At 46.2% G+C, this 27,048-nt stretch overlaps 1 protein-coding gene and 1 pseudogene across 2 annotated transcripts in view; both read right to left on the minus strand.

Annotated features, from left to right (window-relative positions):
• The window catches only part of LOC126354819 (integrin alpha-PS2-like), a 721,457-nt gene that overhangs the window by 432,213 nt on the left and 262,196 nt on the right, over positions 1-27,048 (minus strand). The window lies entirely within an intron of this gene.
• Positions 19,826-19,943, minus strand: LOC126356656 (5S ribosomal RNA; annotated as a pseudogene).

Genomic DNA, 27,048 nt, shown 5'->3' on the forward strand with positions numbered 1-27,048 from the left:
TAAATGTGTGGCGTTGGATCAGTCAATGGCAAATAACATCCACGTCAGACAAAAGCACGGAACTGGGTTTCGTACTACATCTCACCTCTCGTTGTCTTATTGCTCACTTTTTAGATTTATTTTTATGTATCATTTGTTTTACTTGAATTTTTATCTTGTATTTCTCTTTAATGTGATGTTGTCTGTCACATTATGAATTTTTGCCTATTCTCCATGTTTGTGTGTTATTATATCCATTTATTATTATATTTGTAGTTCTATTTTGTATTCCATCTTGTAAACCACACTTATGTAATCTGGCGAACCAGTCAGCCCCTGTTTTCTATTCTCTTGCTGTTCCCCACTTCATTGGCCCCTATACCGGTCGCTCCCGCCTCCACCTCTCAACTGGCTTCTGGGCTGTCTGGACAAGTCGCTGCCGTGTCGTGCTGTCCAAGCGGTCGCTTTGGCTGCTGGTCCTACATGTGATTTCAGTTACTTATTAATCTACATTATTACTGATTTCTTTTTCTTTCAGAACCGCCCCGCAAGTAACGTTTTTGTTCCAGTCTCATGCCTTTGTTTGACAGTGAGTGTGATCCTCCATGACCGACTGGCACGGCCGCCACTCATCTATGTTCCCGTAATTATGTGAGTACAACACTTCACAACCATAGCTTTATGTATGTCGACAGCGTAATACTTGAACATAAGTAGTCCCTCCTCTTGTTCGTAGTTGGTGGCACCTAAAGATCAAAATTTAATCTTCGAAACCGGTCGTAGAATAAATTAAGAACATCACTGGCTACTGAAAGGGATTTTTATTCTATAAATATGTTCCTTCGATGCGGATATCACCTCATCAAATATTTTGTGTCATTTTAGCAACTGCTAGCACTTTCAGTAAGACCTTCTGTAGTTTTTCATTACCTACGGAATACCACCTATCAAAAAATAAGCTGAAGCGCCAAACAAACTAGTAAGGCATGCGTATTCAGAGCTATGTAAACAGGCAGACTACGGCAACGCCTAAATAAGACAAGTCTCTTGCGTAGTTTTTACATCGGTTACTGCTACAGTAGCAGATTATCAGGATTTAAGTGCATTTGAACGTGGTGTTATAGACGGCACACGAGTGATGGGGCACAGCATCTCCGAGTTAGCGATGAAGTGGGGATTTTCCCGTACGACCATTTCAATACTGTGCGGTGAATATCTCAAAACCGATAAAACATCATATCCCCGAGATTTCTGCGGCCGGAAAAAGATCCTGCAAGAACGTTACCAACTACGATTGAAGAGAATCGTTCAACGTGATAGATGCGTAACCCTTCCAATGATGGGCTATCAACAAGTGTCAGCGAGCGAACCATTCAAGGAAACATCATCCATATGGGCTTTCGGAGCCGAAGGCCCACTCGTGTACCCACACGACACACGACACAAAGGTTTACGCCTCGCCTGGGCCCGTCAACACTGACACTGGACTGTTGGTGACTGGAAACATGTTGCCTGGTCGGACGAGTCTCGTTTCAAATTGTATCGAGCGGATGGACGTGTATGAGTATGGAGACAACCTCATGAATCCATTGATCCTGCACATCATTAGGGGACTGTTCAAGCTGGTGGAGGCTCTGCAACGGTGTGGGACGTCTGCAGTTGGAGTGATGTGGGACTCCTGATACGTCTAGACACGACTCTGGCAGGTGACTCTGGCACCTATCTGATCACCTGCATCCATTCATGTCCATTGTACATTCCGACGGACTAGGACAACTCCAGCAGGACCATGCTACACCACACACGTCCAGAATTGCTACAGAGTGGCTCCAGGAACACTCCTCTGAGTTTAAACACTTTCTCTGGCCACCAGCCTGTCCATACATGAACATTACTGAACATACCTGGAATACCTTGCAACGTGCAGTTCAGAAGAGATTTCCAACCCTTCGTAATCATGCGGATTTATGGACAGCCCTGCAGGATTCATGGTGTCAGTTCTCTCCAGCACTGCTTCAGACGTTGGCCGAGTCCATGCCACGTCGTGCTCCGACACTTCTGCCTGCTCGCGCTGGCCCTACAGGTGTACCAGTTTCTTTGGCTCTTCATTTTACAGGGTGTTACAAAAAGGTACGGCCAAACTTTCAGGAAACATTCCTCACACACAAAGAAAGAAAATATGTTATGTGGACATGTGCCCGGAAACGCTTACTTTCCATGTTAGAGCCCATTTTATCACTTCTCTTCAAATCACATTAATCGTGGAATGGAAACACACAGCAACAGAACGTACCAGCGTGACTTCAAGCACTTTGTTACAGGTAATGTTCAAAATGTCCTCCGTTAGCGAGGATACATGCATCCACCCTCCGTCGCATGGAATCCCTGATGCGCTGACGCAGCCCTGGAGAATGGCGTATTGTATCACAGCCGTCCACAATACGAGCACGAAGAGACTCTACATTTCGTACGGGTGTTGTGTGGACAAGAGCTTTCAAATGCCCCCATAAATGAAAGTCAAGAGGGTTGAGGTCAGGAGAGCATGGAAGCCATGGAATTGGTCCGCCTCTACCAATCCATCGGTCACCGAATCTGTTGTTGAGAAGCGTACGAACACTTCGACTGAAATGTGCAGGAGCTCCATCGTGCAAGAACCACATGTTGTGTCGTACTTGTAAAGGCACATGTTCTAGCAGCACAGGTAGAGTATCCCGTATGAAATCATGATAACGTGCTCCATTGAGCGTAGGCAGAAGAACATGGGACCCAATCAAGACATCACCAACAATGCCTGCCCAAACTTTTACGGAAAATCTGTGTTGATGACGTGATTACACAACTGCATGTGGATTCTCGTCAGCCCACACATGTTGATTGTGAAAATTTACAATTTGATCACGTTGGAATGAAGCTTCAGCCATGAAGAGAACATTTGCACTGAAATGAGGATTGGCACATTGTTGGATGAACCATTCGCAGAAGCGTACCCGTGGAGGCCAATCAGCTGCTGATAGTGCCTGCACACGATGTACATGGTATGGAAACAACTGGTTCTCCCGTAGCGCTTTCCATAGAGTGACGTGGTCAACGTTACCTTGTACAGCAGCAACTCCTCTGACGCTGACATTAGGGTTATCGTCAACTGCACGAAGAATTGCCTCTTCCATTGCAGGCGTCCTCGTCGTTCTAGGTCTTCCCCAGTCACGAGTCATAGGCTGGAATGTTCCGTGCTCCCTAAGACGCCGATCAATTGCTTCGAACGTCTTCCTGTCGGGACACCTTCGTTCTGGAAATCTGTCTCTATACAAACGTACCTCGCCACGGCTATTGCCCCGTGCTAATTCATCCATCAAATGGGAATCTGCCAACTCCGCATTTGTAAACATTGCACTTGCTGCTAAACAACGTTCGGGATGAACACTAACCTGTTGATGCTATTTACTGATGTGCTTGATGCTAGTACTGTAAGTCAATGAGCCGCATGTCAACACAAACACCGAAGTCAACATTACCTTCCTTCAATTGGGCCAACTGGCGATGAATCGAGGAAGTGCAGTACATACTGACGAAACTAAAATGAGCCCTAACGTCGAAATTAAGCGTTTCCGGAAACATGCCCACATAACATCTTTTCTTTATTTGTGTGTGAGGAATGTTTCCTGAAAGTTAGGCCGTACCTTTTTGTAACACCCTGTATATGACTATCAGTGACGGCGGTACATTAAAATATTTGGTATTTTCTTATTACAGAGTGAACACCCAGCATGACGCTACGAAGTTAGAGATGTGAGGGTGAGCCTGAAAAAGTTCCAAAACTATGTTACAGGAATAAAAAATGTATTCCCAAAGTGACTGGTAGCTGTTTTCTCTAATTCTATTCAGTTCAAAATGGTTCAAATGGCTCTGAGCACTATGGGACTAATTAAACCTAACCAACCTAAGGATATCACACACATCCATGCCCGAGGCAGGATTCGAACCTGCGACCGTAGTGCTCGCGCGGTTCCAGACTGTAGCTCCTAGAACGCTCTGCCACCCCGGCCGGCTTCTATTCAGTTAATACCCTTTCACGTGTTCGAGAATATCCGTAAAGATAACCTAAATCTAAAATTTTTAAAAATGGGGAGCTTGGTTTCGCGTTCACGAGATGCCGCAGAACCTCCTTGTCTGCCCCGTGTCGACGCCGGCAGAGGGACCTGACTGTGTGATCGCGCCGCCAGCCTGGTGAGTGTCTGACGCTTCTCTTCGCTCGTTCAGGGAGTGGCAGAGCGGCCCAGCAGCCGGCTCTGCTGGCTACCCCTACCCCTGACGCCATAAAAAGCAGCCCCTGCCAACCACCACATGTGCTGCGGCCTAGGGTGCGGCGAGCAGCCGCGTAGCCCCACAAACCTGCACTTTTCTGCCGAGTTTATCGATGACAACTATGCACCCCAGGACACGCGTAATAGGATCACAATAGTCTCGAATAGCACCATACCATGCGCACTCTGATACATCTACACCTACGATCCACAAGCAGAAAGTACTTCGGGTGCCGCTGTAATGTCTCCCCTTTTGCTGTTCTAATCTCAGACGGTGCTTGTAAGACAGGCTGCGGGTGAATTTCTGTACGAGTTTAAATTTCTTTGATTTTCTACTCAAACTGATTTAGACAGATTTAGAGGGAGTGCGGGTCTCCCGCATCGTTCCCCTACGCTCCCTCACGGAGTATGGGACTTCATCATCATCATCATCATCATCATCTAGAGGGAGTAAGAAAAACGCATACAAAGTTTAGTTGGTTCAGAGGAGGTGAAAGAAACGCTTTATTATGTAGGAAAAATGTAAAAGGTGCGCTGCTTCCCCGCTAGAGGTGATGTCCAGAAACGCCGTTCAAACTGCTGCTGAAAAGGTGTTCTTTTGCGTTTATGCACAACTAGCATCTGAATGATAAAAACGATCAGCGCTCCATACAATTCATTGAATCTCTGGTTTCTAGTCAAAAACTAAATATGAAAATAAATATATTGTTTTTAATGCTCTTTATGGTAACCTTCAGTCGGTCTGAGTATTCTTATCGTGCACGTTTAGTTAACATAACATTCCGTTTTCGTTTCTTTTTTTTTTTTTAAACCATGTCTTGTTATAGAAATATTTCTGCGACCTACTTTAAAACCAGAGGTTTTCTCACTACTTTAAACGCCTATTTCAATGTGAGTTCTTGTTTTACAGTTCCAGAACACATAACTGAGAACAATTTCTTCGCAAATATTTCGAGAAACATCTAAAATTTAATTATTACACTTTACCTTGGAAATCACTTCCACTTGATATACTTCACACCAAAGAATACAACCCAATGACATATTCTAAGACATTAAGTAATAACATACTTGTTACTAGATCGTAACCAGAACAAGAACTAATAACAAAATTCATTCATTTTATATTTTTTATGTGTTAATAACCACTGCAGGAGGTAGAGGATAGAAACTGTACCGAAAAGCAAAGATTGGAATATATACAACAAGAATTTGAGAACCTACGGTGCAAGTGCTACTCTCAGAAGAAGAGGTTGGCACAGGAGAAGAATTTGTGACAAAAAATGTTACATTCATGTGATAATTAATGCTTTCTGAACACAAAAAAATTCTCTGTAAAATGTTTTGCCACATGGTTTATCTAATATTAAGAGATAGATTAGAGAAACATTTGACACACCTTTGAAAGGCGCTCGAAAAAAGTACAGGCACAGTCTCTCATGGTAAAATATTTAATCGTTTGATGTCACATAGCATTAGCATCCCACGGCTACGCATCAGCAGACTGCACGGTCTGTATCACACACCAGACAAATATCCTGTGGTATTCCTTAAAACTCTGAAGTCTAACATCGACTTCAAATTCTCATTTGGCACCTCATTTGCTGTAATCGTACATGATTCCAAGCGTTATTCAGAGGCGAATCAAATATTTCCGTAATCTATTTTCATTGTTAATCTTATACAAGTAATTTCACGAGACGTCTTTTTTTTACTTTTTCTAATTTCTTTTATTTTTTTCTAATGGGAATCGTGTACTGAGGTGGCAAAAGTCATGGGATGCCTCCTAATATCGTGTCGGACCTCCTTTTGCCCGGCGTCGTGCAGGAACGCGATGTGGCATGGACCCAAAGAGTCATTCGAAGTCGCCTGCAGAAATATTGAGCCATTCTACGTCTATTGCCGTCGATAGTTGCAAAAGTGTAGCCAGTGTGCACGAACCAACTTCTCAGTTGTGTCCCATAAATGTTCGATTGGATTCATGTCGGGCTATGTGGGTGGCCAAATCATCCGCTAGAATTGTCGAGAATGTTCTTCAAAACAATCACGAGCAATTGTGGCCCGATGACATGACCCATTGTCATCCATAAAAATTCCTTGATGTTTTGGGGAACATGAAGTCCATGAATGCCTGCAAATATGGTCCAAGTAGCCGAACATAACCATTTTCAGTCAAGGATCGGTCGAGTTCGACAATAAGACCAAGTCCATTCCATTTCAGCATAGTCCACACCATCATGGAGCCACCAGTAGCTTGCACAGTGACTTGTTGAGAAGTTAGGTCCATGGTTTCGTGCTGTCTGCGCCGCACTCGATACCTACAATTATCTGTTATCAACTGAAATCGGGGCTCATCTGACCAGATCACGGTTTTCCAGTCGTCTACGGTCCCACCGGTAGGGGAGGGTGGGAGTAATGTATTTGGTCCACGGGACGCGGAAGAGACGTGTTGGCTGCTCCCCTCTGGCCTATCGGTGCGGTTTGGAGAATTCAGCGGGCGGCTTCCTCGGGGCTTGTTCGTGCTCTACCGTGGCAATATACCGACTGGACTCGATAACAAGTAAACAGGAACCCAGTTGGAAAATTGCGACCTCGTAGGCCAGCAAGTCAACTTGTGACTTCCTGTGATTTTTTCCACGTATTTTACATTTCAACACCTACTTTTCTGTGTATCCAGTCATGTTTTTTCCTGTAATAAACCCTTCCATTCCTGAACTGCAGTGTGGTTAATAAATAAGTCATTCTAGGCCCTGTACTGATATAGTCTGCCTGGCTGCTATAAGGTTATACAGAAGCACGTGAGTGTTTGCATAATGTGTTACGGGCCCTACACACGCACCAACCAATCTACCGACAAACTGGAAATTCGTAGTCGTTTTGCAGAACCGATCAATGAACATTCCTTTTTGGGATGTCGGACAGCTAGGACCACACGGCGACAGGCGATTCCCCACAAGTCCACCCAACAAACTGTGGCATGTGTAGCCCTGTCGTACCAGTCTCCCGACATAAGTTCATCTTTTAACATTGCGCGCGGGATTAAACGTTGTTCTAATATACATGACAGGATGCGAGCCGGACGAAACTTTAAGTAAAAAGTTTGTGGAGAAATTTAAAGACTGCAGATGCTTGTGGAACACGTCATTTGAGTAGCATAGATGCAGGAAATTAAGCATTTTTTTCATTTTTTTTTCAACGAGTCCGCTATAGTTTCGTGTGGAAAGTAGAGAGACCATCTGTATTTCTGTTTTTAGATTTTATTTCTGATACTTGTTGTAAATGAAGTCTAAAAACCGAAATATCGACATACAATGGGCGTTAATTCATGAAATATGCTTGCTTCATTGTTTTAAGTGATAAAAAAGTCCAGCCTATATCTAAGCCTTCTGCTATGAAGAGAAAAGTGTTTAAGTTGCTAAATGCTTCATTCGTTATGTATCTATTGTTATAACATTTTATTTAATAATTATAGGGATACAACAGTACGAAATTTGAGGCTGGATAGCCGCGCGGTCTGAGACGTCTTGTCACGGTCCGTGTGACTCCCCACGTCGGAGGTTCGAGTCCTCCCTCGGGCATGGGTGTATGTTGATAGCGTAAGTTAAAGTTAGATTAAGTAGTGTGTAGGCTTAGGGACCGATGACCTCAGCACTTTGGTCCCATAAGACCTTACCACAAATTTCCAAACTTGACGACTGTATCCTTCGGGTTTTCGTCAAGAATCATTCGGTGACGTTCAGCAGCTCCGAAATACGTCAATTCATCCAGTCTTAGATAGTTACGGATCCCAGCTGCTTAAGTTACAGAACGTGGGCTTACATTAGCAATTTCTTTGCTCACAGCTTAGTCTCTGCTTTTTTCGTTGCCTTTTTACCTGTAAAACCAAGCGCGCTTCGTAGAACAAAAGCACGGTGAACTTAAACAAATCACAACAACAGGGCGGCGCTGTAATCGCCGAGTGCAATCGGTCGGTACGTATGTACCCTGCCACGAAATTGGTCGGTCGTTCGGCCGACGAATTGATGCGTGTGTAGGAATTTTTACCGTCACACGTTACTCTGTAGCAAGCCCACCGGGTACGTTTCCTCCAACATGAATAAACTTTTTATTTTTAATATTTTACAGTAGATATTTTTGTTCTTTAGCTCTCATGATCGCAGCTTAGTAGCTGTAAAGCTGTTATTGATTTCTGCGATGAAGACAGTGTCAATAAAGCAGTTGTCATATTTAACAGGTGAGAGAATCAGTTACGCGAAATGCCTGCTTGCGATGTTGTCTCGAGTCACTGAACGCCGAGTCAAACAGACCGTCACACGACACTCAGCATTATTGGCACGTTAGCGAATCGACAGCTGTCCACAGCTCACGTGCCCACGCACCGGCAGTCACGCGAGCTGCTCAAGGTCGCTACTGTTCGGCGGCCACGTAGGTGGGCAGACGCTACTGGCGTACACAAACCCTGCGCGATCAACGCGTGTCTCGAGATGTAATGCTACGCTGCTAATGCGCTGGGCGTACAGTAGTCTGTAGGAGCTCTAGCCTGGCCGCACGGGAAAAAGACTGACGCGAACAGCCTGGGGTGAGCATTCTGCGAACCATATTACTCGCGAGCGTGTTTACTCTTTGAGTACCAACAGTGCCGTCCTCGAGGTCAGCGTGAGCGCCCCTTTCTGCTCACAGAAAAAAGAGACTAGATGGCTCGCGCTGAGCGCCAGACGAGGCGAGCAACCTGCTCGTTTGCGCTTGTAAGTCGCTCGGCTTGCAAATGTGAATGCCCTGTTAACGACTATCAGCAACAGTTTCATCATTAATCAGACATGTTTTAAATGTAAGTAGTACGCTGATAATCTGGATTACAGTACCCACATCCACAATCCGTAAGTCACCTTACGATGTGTGGTAGAGGGTATTTCGGGTACAGTTATCGTGTTCCATTCAGGAATGTCACGGGGGAAGACAGACTCTCGGCAAGTCTTCGTATTTGCACGAATATCTTTGATTTATTCGTCACAGTCAGGTGCAGAACCAAGAAGGGGAGGGAGTCACTAACCATCTCCCCCCCCCCCCCCCCCCCCCCCGCCCAAGCTTACAGCTTTATATAAACATAAACACCAACTCGCGATTTCTCACCAAACTTTCCGAAACTAAAATGATGTGATAAATAAATACCTAGTAATTGGCAAGGGATTCTAGGAAATTGTTACGTTTATCTCAAGATACTTCTCAGTTGCTTGCCTGATGGCCTGTCCGAGTGGAAGGGATTCTAGTCTAACAGATAGCAGACAACATTCAAGCCAGGAAAACACAGCTTTCACGGTCTCGCCAAACCTGTTGCCAACAACATTTCAGATTTGATCGTGAGCCACACGTCTAACCATCAAACCACGGCAGCCGGCCATGGTGGCCGAGCGGTTCTAGGCGCTACAGTCTGGAACCGTACGACCGCTACGGTCGCAGGTTCGAATCCTGCCTCGGGCTTCGATGTGTGTGATGTCCTTAGGTTAGTTAGGTTTAAGTAGTTGTAAGTTCTAGAGGACTGATGACCTCAGAAGTTAAGTCCCCTAGTGCTCAGAGGCATTTGAACCATTTTGAAACCACGGCAACTAAGACAATACAGAGGGAGAATTACTGTACCTCCCGTTAAGGAAAACATTCAGAAACGCTCATTTTCATGAACATATGAGGGCGGATGCAGCATTCGCACCGTTTACGCTCTGCCTACACCTGTGCTCATAATCGTAGTGGTAAGGAGAATAAAATGGTGAGAGTCAAAGTAGTTCCATACCTATGGGGGTTGGGGTGGGATGGACGCAGAAATCTTGCATCGCCGTTCGAGGTAAGGTACTAGTGGTTTGCCTTTATCTTCCTCCGACCTGCAATAAAGTGTCAACTAGTGTGTATTGTGTAATGTGTAGTGTTGGCTTTGTGTTGTTATGAATGAATGGAAGGGAGAGGGTGAAACCGGCGCCGGCAAATAGCCTACGTCTCCTGAATACAAACAAGGCCATATCTGATACACGGACCACCGTCAGTAGTGTCCCAAGGCATGAGATAGCAACACTGACGAGAAGTTTGAACTTAATCAAGGACATGGTCTCCCGGAATGTCATTTAACGTCGCCGCTTCTGGTCCTCTTGCTGATCAAGTTCAAAAATGTTCAAATGTGCGTGAAAAATTTTGGGACTTAACTGCTAAGGTCATCAGTCCCTAAGCTTACACACTACTTAACCTAAATTCTCCTAAGGGCAAACACACACCCATACCCGAGGTAGGACTCGAACCTCCACCGGGACCAGCCGCACAGTCTACGATTGCAGCGCCTGAGAGCGCTCGGCGGTAGATGATGATGATGATGATGATGATGAGTTTCTGCACTGATAACAAGAATGGCTCTGAGCACTATGCGACTTAACTTCTGAGGTCATCAGTCGCCTAGAACTTAGAACTAATTAAACCTAACTAACCTAAGAACATCACACACATCCATGCCCGAGGCAGGATTCGAACTTGCAACCGTAGCGGTCGCTCGGCTTGAGACTGTAGCGCCTAGAACCGCACGGCCATTCCGGCCTGCACTGATAACAAGAGCATTTCGTGTACTATTATTATCTTCCACATCCTTATTTTATGCCAGAATTTCTGTATTGGATGCTTTGAGGATAGAATATAGGTCTTAGCTAAACACAGAAAAAAAACTCAGCAGCTATTTCTAATATTAAACCCTCCTTCGAAAAAAATTAGCTCTGTAGGTCAGGCCCAACAGAGTCACTAATAATTACTAAACTTGCTTTTAATTTAGTACTGAAAAGTTAATCATGAAATGCATTGTGCTGCACTGATACAGTCCTATTTCTAGATGCACTCTATCTGTGTCAATATTAGTTTCTATTTTTTATTGTGTGTGTATTTTACTTTGCTTTCTTTTCAGTAAAACAGTTTTTGTATTCATATTTTTTTTCTGATCACTAATCTCGCGCCCCTAATTGAGCATTATCACGCCCCCTAGGGGGGGGGGGGGAGTTCCTCGCAGGCTGAGGATCGCTGTTTATGGGGGGGGGGGGAGGGGGGCTCGTAACATATTTATGTAGGACATCAGTTAGTAATAAGATCTGCACACACGCAACCCCATGTGCCACAATGTCAGTATTGGCTGTTGAGCAAACCAGTTTGGCGACCACTGCTGTAGAGAAAAAGTTGCTGTTGACTGTGGTGATGGAGACAGGCAAAGAACATGTAGTGATTTTGAAGTAACAGTCTACCTAACACATCCAACAAGGATAAAAATTCATAATGTCTCTTGGTACAGTATTTGTAACCTTCGACCCGATAGCATCTCGCATCTCCAAGACTCTTTGTATTTGCTTCGGTCCGTGTGGCTCGTAGCTGATTCAGTTGTTCCCACTGCTACATTTGGCCAATAAAACAGCACACTATCTGCAGGAGATTAGCACTACAGTCACGCGGACACGGCGGACAGCGATTAAAGTGTTCTGCGTAGCCATCAAAGTGCCGGCGCCAGGAACAGCAGGTGCAAAGGACACGCGTCGAGCTTCCGGCGTAAAAGGGCTACCGACCACAGCGGCCAACGTTCGGGACGGACCACCACTGGCGTTGGCGGCGGAAGCTCGTGCGCCATTAAGGGAAGCGTGAACCTCCTGCGGACACGGACTCATCACTTCCTCTCATGTTCTTAGCGACCAACGTGTGACATTCTGAAACACAGATTTCCTCATAGTCAACCCTGTGCAGCATTTTTAACAGGGATGTTCATTAGAAAGGATCTCTGAATGATGTCGCTTAAAATAAAGGTGACGTGAGTCGCATTGCGACAATGAAAGCATAGACATAGCTGACTATGATGGAACGAGTGCTAAATTGTGACTAATGCAAGTCGTCACTGTGTAAATTACTTCAGCGCCAGAGTGGCTGAACACTTTGCCAAGAACAGGTACCGTTAACGGCTGTACAGAGAGCCAATAACGCTCAGACAGTTTCTAGGTACTACACTGCTGGCCATTAAAATTGCCACACCAAGAAGATGACGTGCTACAGACGCGGAATTTAACCGACAGGAAGAAGATGCTTTTCGGAGCATTCACACAGGGTTGGCGCCGGTGGCGGCAACTATAACCTGCTGACATGAGAAAGTTTTCAACCGATTTTTCATACACAAACTGCAGTTGACCGGCCTTGCCTGGTGAAACGTTGTTGTGATGCCTCGTGTAAGAAGGAGAAATGCTTACCATCATGTTTCCGACTTTGATAAAGGTCGGATTGTAGCCTATCACGATTGCTGTTTATCGTATCGCGACATTGCTGCTTGCGTTGGTCTAGATACAATGACTCTTAGCAGAATATGGAATCGATGGGTTCGGGAGGGTAATACAGAACGCCGTGCTGGATCCCAACGGCCTTGTATCACTAGCAGTCGAGATGACAGGCTGTAACGGATCGTGCAGCCACGTCTCGATCCCTGAGTCAACAGATGGGGACGTTTGCAAAGACAACAACCATCTGCACGAACAGTTCGACGACGCTTGCAGCAGCATGGACTACCAGCTCGGAGACCATGGCTTCGGTTACCCTTGACGCTGCATCACAGACAGGAGCGCCTGCGATGGTGTACTCAACGACGAACCTGGGTGCACGAATGACAATACGTCATTTTTTCGGATGAATCCAGGTTCTCTTTACAGCATCATGATGGTCACATCCGTGTCTGGCGACATCGCGGTGAACGCACATTGGAAGCGTGTATTCGTCGTCACCATACTGGCGTTATCACCCGGCGTGATGGTATGGGGTGCCATTGGTTACACGTCTCGGTCACCTCTTGTTCGCATTGAACAGTAGACGTTACATTTCAGATGTGTTACGACCAGTGGCTGTACCCTTCATTCGATCCCTGTGAAACCCTACATTTCAGCAGGATAATGCACGACCTCATGTTGCAGGTCTCTTACGGGCGTTTCTGGATATAGAAAACGATCGACTGCTGCCCTGACCAGCTCATTCTCCAGATCTCTCTCCACTTTAAAACGTCTGGTCAATGGTAGCCGAGCAACTGGCTCGTCACAATACGCCAGTCACTACTCTTGATGAACTGTGGTATCGTGTTGAAGCCGCATGGGCAGCTGTACCTGTACAAGCCATCCAAGCTCTGTTTGACTCTATGCCCAGGCGTATCAAGGCCGTTATTATGGCCAGAGGTGGTTGTTCTGGGTACTGATTTCTCAGGATCTATGAACCGAAATTGCGTGAAAATGTAATCACATGTCAGTTCTAGTATAATATATTTGTCCAATGAATATCCGTTTATCATTTGCATTTCTTCTTGGTGTAGCAGTTTTAATGGCCAGTAGTGTAGAAATGTCCGAGAACTTCAATGGCCATAACTAGGTCCTTAGACGACCTGCGCTAGTGAGGCTGGAAAGACAGGTAGAAAGCGAAGAGAGAAGCTAATTCCAAGTTTACCCCTTAAGGAGTCACTGAGGAGAAATTTGGACAAAAGAGGTATGGAAACAACGGTCGTCTCTCCTAAAAATCGTCTGGATTTACAGCATATAATTGCAGTTGCGTTTTTGCAATGTGTAGCTGGTGTCAGCTCAAACAAATACTGCTCATTACGTCTTTCATGCAATGTAAATACAGATATATTGCCTCGAAAAAATTAAGACCTTACAGAAAGGAAGGAGGAAACGAAATTGAGCTTCAGGCGTTGAAAGGGGACTGCTGTTATTTCAGTGACTACAAAATAATTAAATTTGCAAAGAAATTGGAAGTACGAGCCCACTTATCAGTATGAAGGTGCACCTCCTCTTCCTGGATGCATGCACTGAATCGAATGGGGATATCGCCGGGCACGCCGATTATCTCAATATTGTGCAGACCAACGTCACGTGTGAAACAGCTTTGTCTTGTTAAGAACTGGCACGACGATACTGTCGCATGAGAGACAACATATGAGGACGCAGAATGTGTGTGTGTGTGTGTGTGTGTGTGTGTGTGTGTGTGTGTGTGTGTGTGTGACTTGCTCATCCCCCACCCCTCCCCCACACAGCATGACGCCAGGAGAGAAACATAATTGTGACTCTCCAGAAGTTTGGAAGAACGGAACGTCACCCCAAGTCGACCGGCTTAAGGGGCAGTGCAGTCAATTTGTGCTGCACATCCCTGAGGCGGCAGTTCCATAGTCCGGCTGCGACTAGTCTCAGGCCAATTGTGCTGAATAACACGGAATGGTGCAGGGAGTCCACTGCCTGTTCTCGGGTTGGGTTGTTTGGCGAAGGAGACCAGACAGCGAGGTCATCGGTCTCATCGAATTAGGGAAGGACGGAGAAGGAAGTCGGCTGTGCCCTCTGAAAGGAACCATCCCAGCATTTGCCTTGAGCGATTTAGGGAAATCACGGAAAACCTAAACCAGGATGACCGGACACGGGACTGAACCGTCGTCCTCCCGAATGCGAGTCCAGTAATCACTGCGCGACCTCGCTCGGTGCCTGTTCTCCCACAGATTAGAAGGTATTACGATGTCCCCAGGACGGAGAAGGAAGTCGGCCGTGCCCTTTGAAAGGAACCATCCCAGCATTTGCCTTGAGCGATTTAGGGAAATCACGGAAAAACTGAATCAGGATGGCCGGACACGGGATTGAACCGTCGTCCTCCCGAATGCGGGTCCAGTAACCACTGCACCACTTCGCTCGGTGCCTCTTCTCGCATAGAAGGCACAGATGAGAAGGTATTACGATGTCCCCATGTGCTTGGTGCGCTATACGGCGATCCTCCGTTTTTACTCCCTGGTCGACCAGAAGCTAGACGAGTATGTGCGCTCTCACGTTTCCACGCTGTTCATCATCGAGCCTCTACCACATCCGAATTCCCCATAAATCCGGATATGGCATGATGGGAACAGCCGACAAGGTGGAGATCCACAGCGAGTCCCGATAAAAGCTGATACAGCATCTCACAATAGTGTACATCATCCTCAGTGTTCTTCCCATTGATCACTTAACATCTGATGCTCGTCACGCCTCTTGCACACCCTACCAGGCCTGATAACGACGCTAAATACGGACTAATGCTACTTCCTGGCGATTACAACTATATACCCGACCGGGAATCGAAGGTGGGAGCTTTGTCTTTCGCGCGCAAGTGCTCTACCGGGTGAGTTACCCAAGCACGTCTCCTACCCAGTACTTAAGGATTTATGTCATGTCCTACCTTCCTAACTTCTATGAAGTTATTGAAACGTCCCCTTGGAAAAATTGTACAAGACTGTGCTTAAACTGACACACAATATATTTTAGCGCAAAGCAATCTGACTTTCAAAAATCCCTAAAAAAGAATGGCCCTGACTAACATTAACATATACGTTTCACAAATCGCTTACCTCACAAAAATCTTTGTTACTCGAAATACTGCAATACAACGAGCGCCACTACTGCCAGCTAAATAAAAGATTCAAACTACGGAAAGCACTAACTACTGATAGGGATAGTTAGCAAATGAAAGATTTTAATAGAGAACAAACAATGTCTTTACCTTAATATCATCAAAAGTCATAATACGTATAGCAGTTCATGACATCCAGTCTCACAAATTTCAAAACTCCGCCATCTCTCTCCCCACATCCACCACTGTTGGCGGCTCACCTCCAACTGCGCAACGCTACGCGCTGTTAGCATCCAGCTGCCGCTGCCCAACACTACAATGGCAGACAACAATGCAAACCAGTCACAGACTGCACACGGCACAGCCAGTGATTTTCATACAGAGCGCTACGTGGCGTTACCAATATAAGAAAACCTAACCAGCCTACTTACATTATCCTGGCTGCCATACGGGCTAGCACTTCCGAGAGAAAGGACACTGCAAAGACTTGGCTTTACCCCAGCCAAGGGGATCATTTCCAAAATGAAATTTTACTCTGCAGTGCAGTGTGTATGTATTTGAAACCTCCTGACAGCCGGACCGGTACTCGAACCTAGGCCTTTGCGTTTCATGGGAAAAGTTTCTGATAAGCGGAACTCACCATCACACCCCAGTGATGGTGAGAAGGGCCAATGGGTAACCTGTCGTTAACTGAGCACGGATCAAGCAGGAAAAAAGGAAAAGGATGTACTGAAAAAAGAAGCAAAATCGAAACAGTGAACGGTCCATGCTCAAGAAGTACAACACTGAGCCACCTTCATGGTTACGTGGTCATGGTCTCAGACAGCTAAGGGGGAGATCCCTGTGTAAATCAGCCACATGTTCCATTTTTTTGTGCACAAAATTATGATATGTCCGTCCGATCATTGACGTGTCTGTGTCGTGGCATAAGGTCCATTTTCAACAGCTAGGCGTAAGGAAGGGATCCCCTATTTGGAAGTTTTGGCTCTTGAATTCCTTTGTTGTAACATAGTTCATACCCAATCATTTGTTGTTTTCATTTCTGTGAGATTTCCATGTCCCATCTCGCCAGGGCTCACCATTGATCACATTCACTTGAAATGGTAATACCGGGTGATTATAATAGAACTTTCCCTATTTAACACGTTATAACAAGGAAACTACACTCCTGGAAATGGAAAAAAGAACACATTGACACCGGTGTGTCAGACCCACCATACTTGCTCCGGACACTGCGAGAGGGCTGTACAAGCAATGATCACACGCACGGCACAGCGGACACACCAGGAACCGCGGTGTTGGCCGTCAAATGGCGCTAGCTGCGCAGCATTTGTGCACCGCCGCCGTTAGTGTCAGCCAGTTTGCCGTGGCATACGGAGCTCCATCGCAGTCTTTAACATGGTAGCATGCCGCGACAGCGTGGACGTGAACCGTATGTGCAGTTGACGGACTTTGAGGGAGGGCGTATAGTGGGCATGCAGGAGGCCGGGGGGACGTACCGCCGAATTGCTCAACACGTGGGGCGTGAGGTCTCCACAGTACATCGATGTTGTCGCCAGTGGTCGGCGGAAGGTGCACGTGCCCGTCGACCTGGGACCGGACAGCAGCGACGCACGGATGCACGCCAAGACCGTAGGATCCTACGCAGTGCCGTAGGGGACCGCACCGCCACTTCCCAGCAAATTAGGGACACTGTTGCTCCTGGGGTATCGGCGAGGACCATTCGCAACCGTCTCCATGAAGCTGGGCTTCGGTCCCGCACACCGTTAGGCCGTCTTCCGCTCACGCCCCAACATCGTACAGCCCGCCTCCAGTGGTGTCGCGACAGGCGTGAATGGAGGGACGAATGGAGACGTGTCGTCTTCAGCGATGAGAGTCGCTTCTGCCTTGGTGCCAATGATGGTCGTATGCGTGTTTGGCGCCGTGCAGGAAAGCGCCACAATCAGGACTGCATACGACCGAGGCACACAGGGCCAACACCCGGCATCATGGTGTGGGGAGCGATCTCCTACCCTGGCCGTACACCTCTGGTGATCGTCGAGGGGACACTGAATAGTGCACGGTACATCCAAACCGTCATCGAACCCATCGTCCTACCATTCCTAGACCGGCAAGGGAACTTGCTGTTCCAACAGGACAATGCACGTCCGCATGTATCCCGTGCCACCCAACGTGCTCTAGAAGGTGTAAGTCAACTACCCTGGCCAGCAAGATCTCCGGATGTGTCCCCCATTGAGCATGTTTGGGACTGGATGAAGCGTCGTCTCACGCGGTCTGCATGTCCGGCACGAACGCTGGTCCAACTGAGGCGCCAGGTGGAAATGGCATGGCAAGCCGCTCCACAGGACTACATCCAGCATCTCTACGATCGTCTCCATGGGAGAACAGCAGCCTGCATTGCTGCGAAAGGTGGATATACACTGTACTAGTGCCGACATTGTGCATGCTCTGTTGCCTACGTCTATGTGCCTGTGGTTCTGTCAGTGTGACCATGTGATGTATCTGACCCCAGGAATGTGTCAATAAAGTTTCCCCGTCCTGGGACAATGAATTCACGGTGTTCTTATTTCAATTTCCAGGAGTGTAATTACCGTACGAGTACGAAACGTGGCAGCACTAATATCCAGAGTATGGGGTGCATGATTTCTATGCGTCAAAGCGCCACCGTCCAGTTCCAACTATGGCCACCAGGTGCCGTGGTCTGCCACCGTTATTAATAGTCTCACACACCTGAACAGTTGCAGTGCACTTGTTGACGCGACGACAGGAGCCTGGAAAAAAGGAGCAGGGCGTTACTGGTGGAGCTCTATTATCAAAACAACAGCAACGCTGTCGCTGCACTTCCAGAATATCGCGGGCTAAAAGAATTACGGGAGGGTCCTCTTTCTCTACCTGCACGATGAAGAAGTTCGAATCAACTGGAGAAATGGGCGTCACTCCGGTTGGACCACAGACGATTGATGAAATCACTGTTGCTGTGGCAGACAACGCTGCCCACAATTCCCGATCCTCAGACAGTGCGTGCGCTGTGCCACTACTGTTGAATATACCGTGGTCCACTGTATGGAAGGTGCTTCGAACCGTTCTCAAATGCTATCCGTACAAGATCCAGCACAGGACGCATAACGACGTGTTGGCTTCGCTCTCCACTTTCTCGCAATGATTGAAGTTGATGATGGCTTTTCCTGCACCATCCTATGGACAGACGAAGCGCATTTTTCTCGGACGGATGAAGTGAACACACAGAATTGCCGAGTGTGGCAATCTTCACCTCCAATCAGTGTGAATAGAGTTCCTTTGTGTGGTGAATGTGTCACCGGAAGGTGTGGCTTCAAGCTAGGTTCATCATTGACCCATTCATTTTGGAAGCGATTGGCACTCAAGGACCAAAGCCATACAGTGTGACTGACCAGTGTCACTGCGATATGCTTCGGCAGAATGTCATTTCCGCCCTACATGGGAGAGACGCATTGAACTCATGCAAGATTGGGCACCACCGCATATCGCTCATGAAGTTCACCTGCTTCTCCAAAACACATTTGGAAACAATCTATCAGTGAGTCGTTTCCTAACGCTTGGCCGGCACGATCACCTGATCTCACTCCCTGTGATTTCTGGTTGTGGGGCTACCAGGACAGCGTTTACCAGGGGAACATTCACACATGTGCTGATCCGAAGCGCAGCATATCAAGAGAGGTAGCAATCATATCTACCAACATGCTTCGTTCCGCTGTGCAGAATGCAATCCTGCGCTTTCAGATTCTTTTGGGCAGTGGTGGGCATCATACTGAGCCCCTTCTGTAGCAGTAATGGTACCGGTATATAATGGTATGATGTACCGTAGCAGCATATTACAAGTATTTCAATTGAACTGACTCTGGATTATTTCTGTTCCTCATGTCCTAGAAATTAATGTTAGCAAGGTTGGTACTCGTACGGTAATTAGTTTCCGTGTTATAACGTGTTAAACAAAAAAAGCACCCCGTCTTCAGGTCACGAGTGGCCCATCGGGGCCATCCGACCGCCGTGTCATCCTCAGATGAGGATGTGTATTGGAGGGGCGTATGGTCAGCACACCGCTCTCCCAGTCGTTATGACTGTTCGGTCATGAAGCTTCTCTACTGGCATCACGAGGCTGAGTGCACCCCGAAAAATGGCAACAGTGCATGGCGGCCTGGATGGTCACCCATCCAAGTGCCTGCTACGCCCGACAGCGCTTAACTTCGGTGATCTGACGGGAACCGGTGTATCCACTGTGGCAAGGCCGTTGCCCCGACGTGTTAAACGGGGAAAGTTTAATTATAATCACTCGGTATATTCTTACCACATGACTCAATTTCTATAACCAATGTACAGTATAACAATTGCGAAGAGAACAGAGACGTCAATGACCGGAAGGAAAATTCATAATTTTGTGGAAAAAAAATCGCGCATAAGGGAGATTTGAACACGAATCTCCGGCTTTGCATACCTACACCGTGGCCACACGAACACGACGCCTTGATTCTTGAAATTTGCTAGTTGTGGCACATCTTGATGTAAGATCGTTCACGATTACTATTTACTTATTTTTTTCACAATTCAATACATCTTCTTCCTGTTTTCATGTTTGATATGTGTTAAGTTTTTGACGGGCTGTCCTCTTGGGCATTTTACCACCAAATCTGCAGGGGGGAGGGAGGGTGCTGCGAGGTTTCTCCTGTAAAGTAGTAGTTACCGTTCTGCTTCCGACGCTAGGTGAAAATAAACAAATTGACGGAAGAAGGTGAGATCCACGTAGCAGCTATTCCCCATAACGAACCGGCAGGGAGCGCGGCGCGTCGAGTAACTCGACGGAAGCGGAGCGCGGCTACGGCAGCGCCCGCGGCTGCGGCTGCGGCCACAGCTGGTCTTGCGAGGCGGCGCGGTGACCCGTGGTGTGGCGGGCTGGCAGATGCAGAGGGGCCGATACGGCAGCCGCAGCCGGTCACGACCGCCGCGTCCATCTCCGTGCCGGGTCCGGGCCGCCTGTCAGTGCAACCGCCGTGCGCCGGCAGCCCAGCCCGGAAATGCACACCCACCACCTTCGGCCATAAATATTGGCCCTTGTGAAACATTTCTCAGCATGGCTGTACGATGTTCTATGTTCTACGTTTTAGGTTAAAATGCACTTATTTTTCGAACGAGTCCTCTTTTAATACGAGGCGCTTTAAAGAAACAGGTTTCTTGTTTGGAAATAATATTATTTACTAATCTAAATCAATGTTAGCCCCATAAAAACAGTTCCCATTAGGTATTACGCACGTACACCAGTTCTGTTCCCAATCCCCGGAATACTTCTGGTACTCTTCTGGAATAGCGTTCAGCTCTCTCAGCAACTGCCCTTAAAACTTTAACTTATTTCTGAGAGTACGAAAAAGTCATATGGGCGAATATGGAGGCTGGGGCAACATTACAATATTGGTCAAGAATTCACAAACAGCTAACGAAGTCTGAGTATATTTGAGGGGGAAATGGCATTAATCTTTATTGTGGCATAAATCCGTACAATTTGTGTCGGGTTGCTTCACGGAGTTAACTTAAACACAGTGACTGGAATTACGTCTCCTTCTACACGTTTAAGATTTCGCCTCCATTTCTTTTTATATTCTCCCACTTTGTTGTTTAAGTTGAATATTTCTAATTCTTCTTGCATATTCTCATTTCTTGTAAGATGGTTCACTTACCAACCTTCGACAGATCTTAAAAATCTCATTTCAGCCGATTGTACGCCATTTTTGTCTTCCTTTTTTTTAAAAATACAAGATTCACTGCCATAGAATAAGACATGCTCAGACATTGTGTTTTAAATAATTTGGTGTTCTTTCTCGTCTTGTTCTTTAAGATTTTATTTATAGTTCTACACCTGGCCTGCTCTTTAACAACCTGCAATCGCCGCTGTGTTTGCTTGAAACTCAACAATTTTTGGACAAATTTTGTTGACACACGTTTTTATCAAAGACACATGAAAATATTTCATGACTTGAACCAGTTAATATGCCAACATCATCAGCGACTTCTCTGATTATGGTTCAAATGGCTCTAAGCACTATGGGACTTAACATCTGACGTCATTAGTCCCATAGACATAGAACTACCTATACCTAACTAACCTAAGGACATCACACACATCCATGCCCGAGGCAGGATTCGAACCTTCGACCGTAGCAGCTGCGTGGTTCCGGACTGAAGCGCCTAGAACCGATCGCCACCGCGGCCGGCTCTCTGATTATGATTCGTCAGTCGTTTATAATCATTTCTTTATTTCCTTTTCCACGACTTCCGTCGATGATGTCCTGGGATGTCTAAGGTGCCCGCCAACTTCAGCGTCTTCAGTTCTTCTTAGAGACTCCTAATCACTTCTTTTACTCATAGCAAACTCACCAAAAGCAATATTCAACATTTCTAAAACTTTGCCACACTTTATCCCATTCTTATAGCAATATTAGATACAAATACTACAAAATACACTCCTGGAAATTGAAATAAGAACACCGTGAATTCATTGTCCCAGGAAGGGGAAACTTTATTGACACATTCCTGGGGTCAGATACATCACATGATCACACTGACAGAACCACAGGCACATAGACACAGCAACAGAGCATGCACAATGTCGGCACTAGTACAGTGTATATCCACCTTTCGCAGCAATGCAGCCTGCTATTCTCCCATGGAGATGATCGTAGAGATGCTGGATGTAGTCCTGTGGAACGGCTTGCCATGCCATTTCCACCTGGCGCCTCAGTTGGACCAGCGTTCGTGCCGGACATGCAGACCGCGTGAGACGACGCTTCATCCAGTCCCAAACATGCTCAATGGGGGACACATCCGGAGATCTTGCTGGCCAGGGTAGTTGACTTACACCTTCTAGAGCACGTTGGGTGGCACGGGATACATGCGGACGTGCATTGTCCTGTTGGAACAGCAAGTTCCCTTGCCGGTCTAGGAATGGTAGAACGATGGGTTCGATGACGGTTTGGATGTATCGTGCACTATTCAGTGTCCCCTCGACGATCACCAGAGGTGTACGGCCAGTGTAGGAGATCGCTCCCCACACCATGATGCCGGGTGTTGGCCCTGTGTGCCTCGGTCGTATGCAGTCCTGATTATGGCGCTCACCTGCACGGCGCCAAACACGCATACGACCATCATTGGCACCAAGGCAGAAGCGACTCTCATCGCTGAAGACGACACGTCTCCATTCGTCCCTCCATTCACGCCTGTCGCGACACCACTGGAGGCGGGCTGCACGATATTGGGGCGTGAGCGGAAGACGGCCTAACGGTGTGCGGGACCCTAGCCCAGCTCCATGGAGACGGTTGCGAATGGTCCTCGCCGATACCCCAGGAGCAACAGTGTCCCTAATTTGCTGGGAAGTGGCGGTGCGGTCCCCTACGGCACTGCGTAGGATCCTACGGTCTTGGCGTGCATCCGTGCGTCGCTGCTGTCCGGTCCCAGGTCGACGGGCACGTGCACCTTCCGCCGACCACTGGCGACAACATCGATGTATTGTGGAGACCTCACGCCCCACGTGTTGAGCAATTCGGCGGTACGTCCCCCCGGCCTCCCGCATGCCCACTATACACCCTCGCTCAAAGTCCGTCAACTGCACATACGGTTCACGTCCACGCTGTCGCGGCATGCTACCAGTGTTAAAGACTGCGATGGAGCTCCGTATGCCACGGCAAACTGGCTGACACTGACGGCGGCGGTGCACAAATGCTGCGCAGCTAGCGCCATTCGACGGCCAACACCGAGGTTCCTGGTGTGTCCGCTGTGCCGTGCGTGTGATCATTGCTTGTACAGCCCTCTCGCAGTGTCCGGAGCAAGTATGGTGGGTCTGACACACCGGTGTCAATGTGTTCTTTTTTCCATTTCCAGGAGTGTATTTTAATACAAATTAAATAATCGCCGATAACATCGAAACATACGTGACCTTTCTGGCAGCTGACAACAGAATAAATGTTCGACATGGCTAACATTGTACCGATATTTTTTTAACGTGTTTACTAACACACTAACGAGCAAATCGCGAGAGTCTGACTAATACAACTCGCCAAATTACAAAATTTCCGTTACCTTTTGAAGACATTTCGTACAACTTTTCCGACATTCTTACGAATAGTACATCCAGCCCCCAATTTGAGATTATGAGTGATACGCAAAATCCCCTTTTACAGCTAACATGGTTGTTGTCGACGTCTGCATTCCGAAGACAGGTGCGGTGCAGCTTGCCACGCTAGTGTATCCTGTGTCAGTCTCTTCATCTCTTCACGTCTATCAAAACCTATATCCTCTTGAACTTCCTTAATGATTAACGGTCCAGAAGCGAAAATTTTTGCCGCGCGGGGTGGCCGTGCGGTCTCAGGCGTCGTGTCACGGACTGCGTGGCCCCTCCCACCGGAGGTTCGAGTCCTCCCTCAGGAATGGGTATGTGTATTGTTCTTAGCATAAGTTAGTTTCAGTTAGTTTAAGCAGTGTGTAAGTCTAGTGATCGATGACCTCAGTAGTTAGGTCCCTTAGAACTTCACACATCCGAACATTTTGCAAAGAATTTTTTGACGAACCAATTTCAAGTGTATGCATTTGGCCCAATCACACATTACACGAGCTACTTTAAAAAGCGATGTAGAGATATCCTAGCTCGAAATTAGATTGATCCTCATTTTATTTCCAAGTCATCTCTAAGCTAGGAAGAAGAGGTTGATAGCATTAAATTCTTAGAATTACAACGTGGTAATAATTTCACTTCGAAGGTGCATATCGCAGTACTGCTGAAGCGCTAAACAATATGTATCTTGTCAGATATGGGCACATAAAAAGAAAAATGGTAGCATATTCGCTGAGTTTCATCCCATATATCCGCAATATAAGCGAATATTTTTTGTGGTACTTCATCAAGCCAATCTACGGTTTTGCAGATATAAATGAGTGTAATACGAATTATTTGTAATGTAAACTCGACAACGGCCTAAAAAGGACTTTCCACGGAAATGTGAAATAACTACTATTGTTTCCCAATATATCAATACCTTACTTTGCCATTTGAACCATTTAGTTCAACTCGATTTCCAAACTGAAGGAAACACTTCGCGGCATTAGCTTCAGAACTGCTACAAATTCGTCGGACAATAGACCGCGCCACTCGAACTGTCAACACAACTGGCACTGTTAAGAGTATCCTAAGACTTCCACGTAGCTGTAAATGGGTTATACACAATGTTGGTGACTACTTTAGAGGTCAGTAAAACTTTGAAACATGTATCTATTTTGTACGAGCTGTAAATAAATAGTTGCCACTGTTACAGTTCCTACCCTCGTATGATACATCGATTTTTGAAAGCAACAGCTCATTTCATACAATGAAATCCAGAAATAAGAATAATCTACAGGGTGTCCACAAAAGAATGTCTAAGTGATAACGTCTCTGTCGGATCCGTTTCGTATTATTGAACTTCTATTTCGTGCTGTTCGCACCCAGTCACTGTGATTTAGATGTTACAATTCAGTGGTACAGAGCACCGTTATCGGTGTTTCCCAGTATACACTCCGTCCTTTGTATACCACCTACATTTTGGGCTTCCAAATTTCCTTTCTCTATTTATCCTCGGTATAAATAAGTGAGTGTGTATGTTGTATTTATCTTTTATGTGGTAGCGGTACAGCATTGGCTGTCTGCCGTGGTAGTAATAGTGTAACCAACGTATCTTTCTCAGTGGAGACAACGGGATTTGTACCTTTTCGGTAGTCATTCGACAATTGATAAGTGGGTGGCGGAAAGGACCTCTCTGGTCTCATCCCGCTGCCCGGGAGGGGGGGGGGGGGGGGGGGGGAAGTTCGTTATAAGGCAAGCGTGCTCTCGCCACTGCGGACTGAACCTCTGTTGAGTGAAGACGGTAGCCTTTAAGAGCGACTTAACACTGGTGAGTGTTAATGTGTGATGATATGTAGCTATTCCAACTGATATACGCTAGGTCAGTTTCAAGTTCGGTAATCGAATTCTTCTATTTTTCAGAGAGTGGTCACGAGTATCCGTGTTTTTCTGTAGGTAGTAAGTTCTTCCAGTCCTTGCTCTGTGTAACCAGAACACATGATGTAGGAAGTTCGTTACTCCAGCACAGGTTTAAACATCAATTGTTTGATTCCTCTTTTAAATGGATTGTGTTTCATTTATTCTGCGATTCATTTTGTGTCAGACTTAAGATTGTGTAGCTTTGCTCATACCACACTGTAGTGATTTCACTGTGCGTAACTTCAGTACCATCTTCTAGAAATTTCACACTTAATTCCGCGTTATATTTAATTGCTCTTTGTGTCTATACATTCACATATGTGTTCTTGAAGTCTTCACGAGTCTTAGTATTTTTGCCTTGTTGTAGAATATTCATGGTATTTCAGGGTGTTTGACGCTAGTGTACCTTAGTTGCATGTGGAAGATGGTGCAGATAACTTTCTTTGTCGGAAAGTGTTTCATAGTATTCTTATTCACAATAATTCAACGTAGCGCTAGGGATGAAACTCTGAACTTTTGACTTACTGTTGTGAAGGGCAAAATTCTTTTTATTTCTGTTGTGTGGGCATCGTATATAACTGTGTGAACTTTACCGACGCGCGCCTAAGATTTTATTTATCACCGCAATAGATCTCAGCACTTAGTATTGTATAATAATAGTGTAAGTGCGTTAAAAAAATTCAATAACAGGCAATGACAATTTCGTAGTTTGAAATTACTTTGTTAATTTTAATATGATTTTTTACTTCGGTACACTGTGTTACAACTGTAACGACTGTTTCTCGCCGTCCGGTGTGACCGAGCGGTTCTAGGCGCTTCAGTCTGGAACCGCGTGACCACTACGGTCGCAGTTTCGAAGTGCATGGATGTGTGATGTCCTTAGGTTAGTTAGGTTTAAGTAGTTCTCAGTTATAGGGGACTGATGACCACAGATGTTAAGTCCCATAGTGCTCAGAGCCATTTGAATCATTTTGAACTCTTGCTCAGACAGACACCTCCCTGTTCGTAAGATTATTTTAACACATCCAATTTAGCGTTCCTGAAGTCCGAAAGGGAGGCCTTATATTTCCTGATTTTTGTCAGATTATCTTTTTTTCTTGAGGATTAAGCTTCTGCTTCCTTTGAATTATTTCATTTATCATGTGTACTTACATTGTTCCTATATGCTCATTCCATCTGTTGTTTTGGAACTTACCAATTCGGTGATTAATTCAGTTCTTGTATTAAATTTTCCCAATTTTAATTAACCTGGGTAACAAACCAGCAAAATTTCGTGGCACACGGAACTTACAGTAGACTGCAGAGTTCCACATTGGATGCCCCAATTTCTGTTTGCAGGTCGCT

This window comes from Schistocerca gregaria, chromosome 3, assembly GCF_023897955.1.
Source record: "Schistocerca gregaria isolate iqSchGreg1 chromosome 3, iqSchGreg1.2, whole genome shotgun sequence".
NCBI classification, from domain to species: domain Eukaryota; kingdom Metazoa; phylum Arthropoda; class Insecta; order Orthoptera; family Acrididae; genus Schistocerca; species Schistocerca gregaria.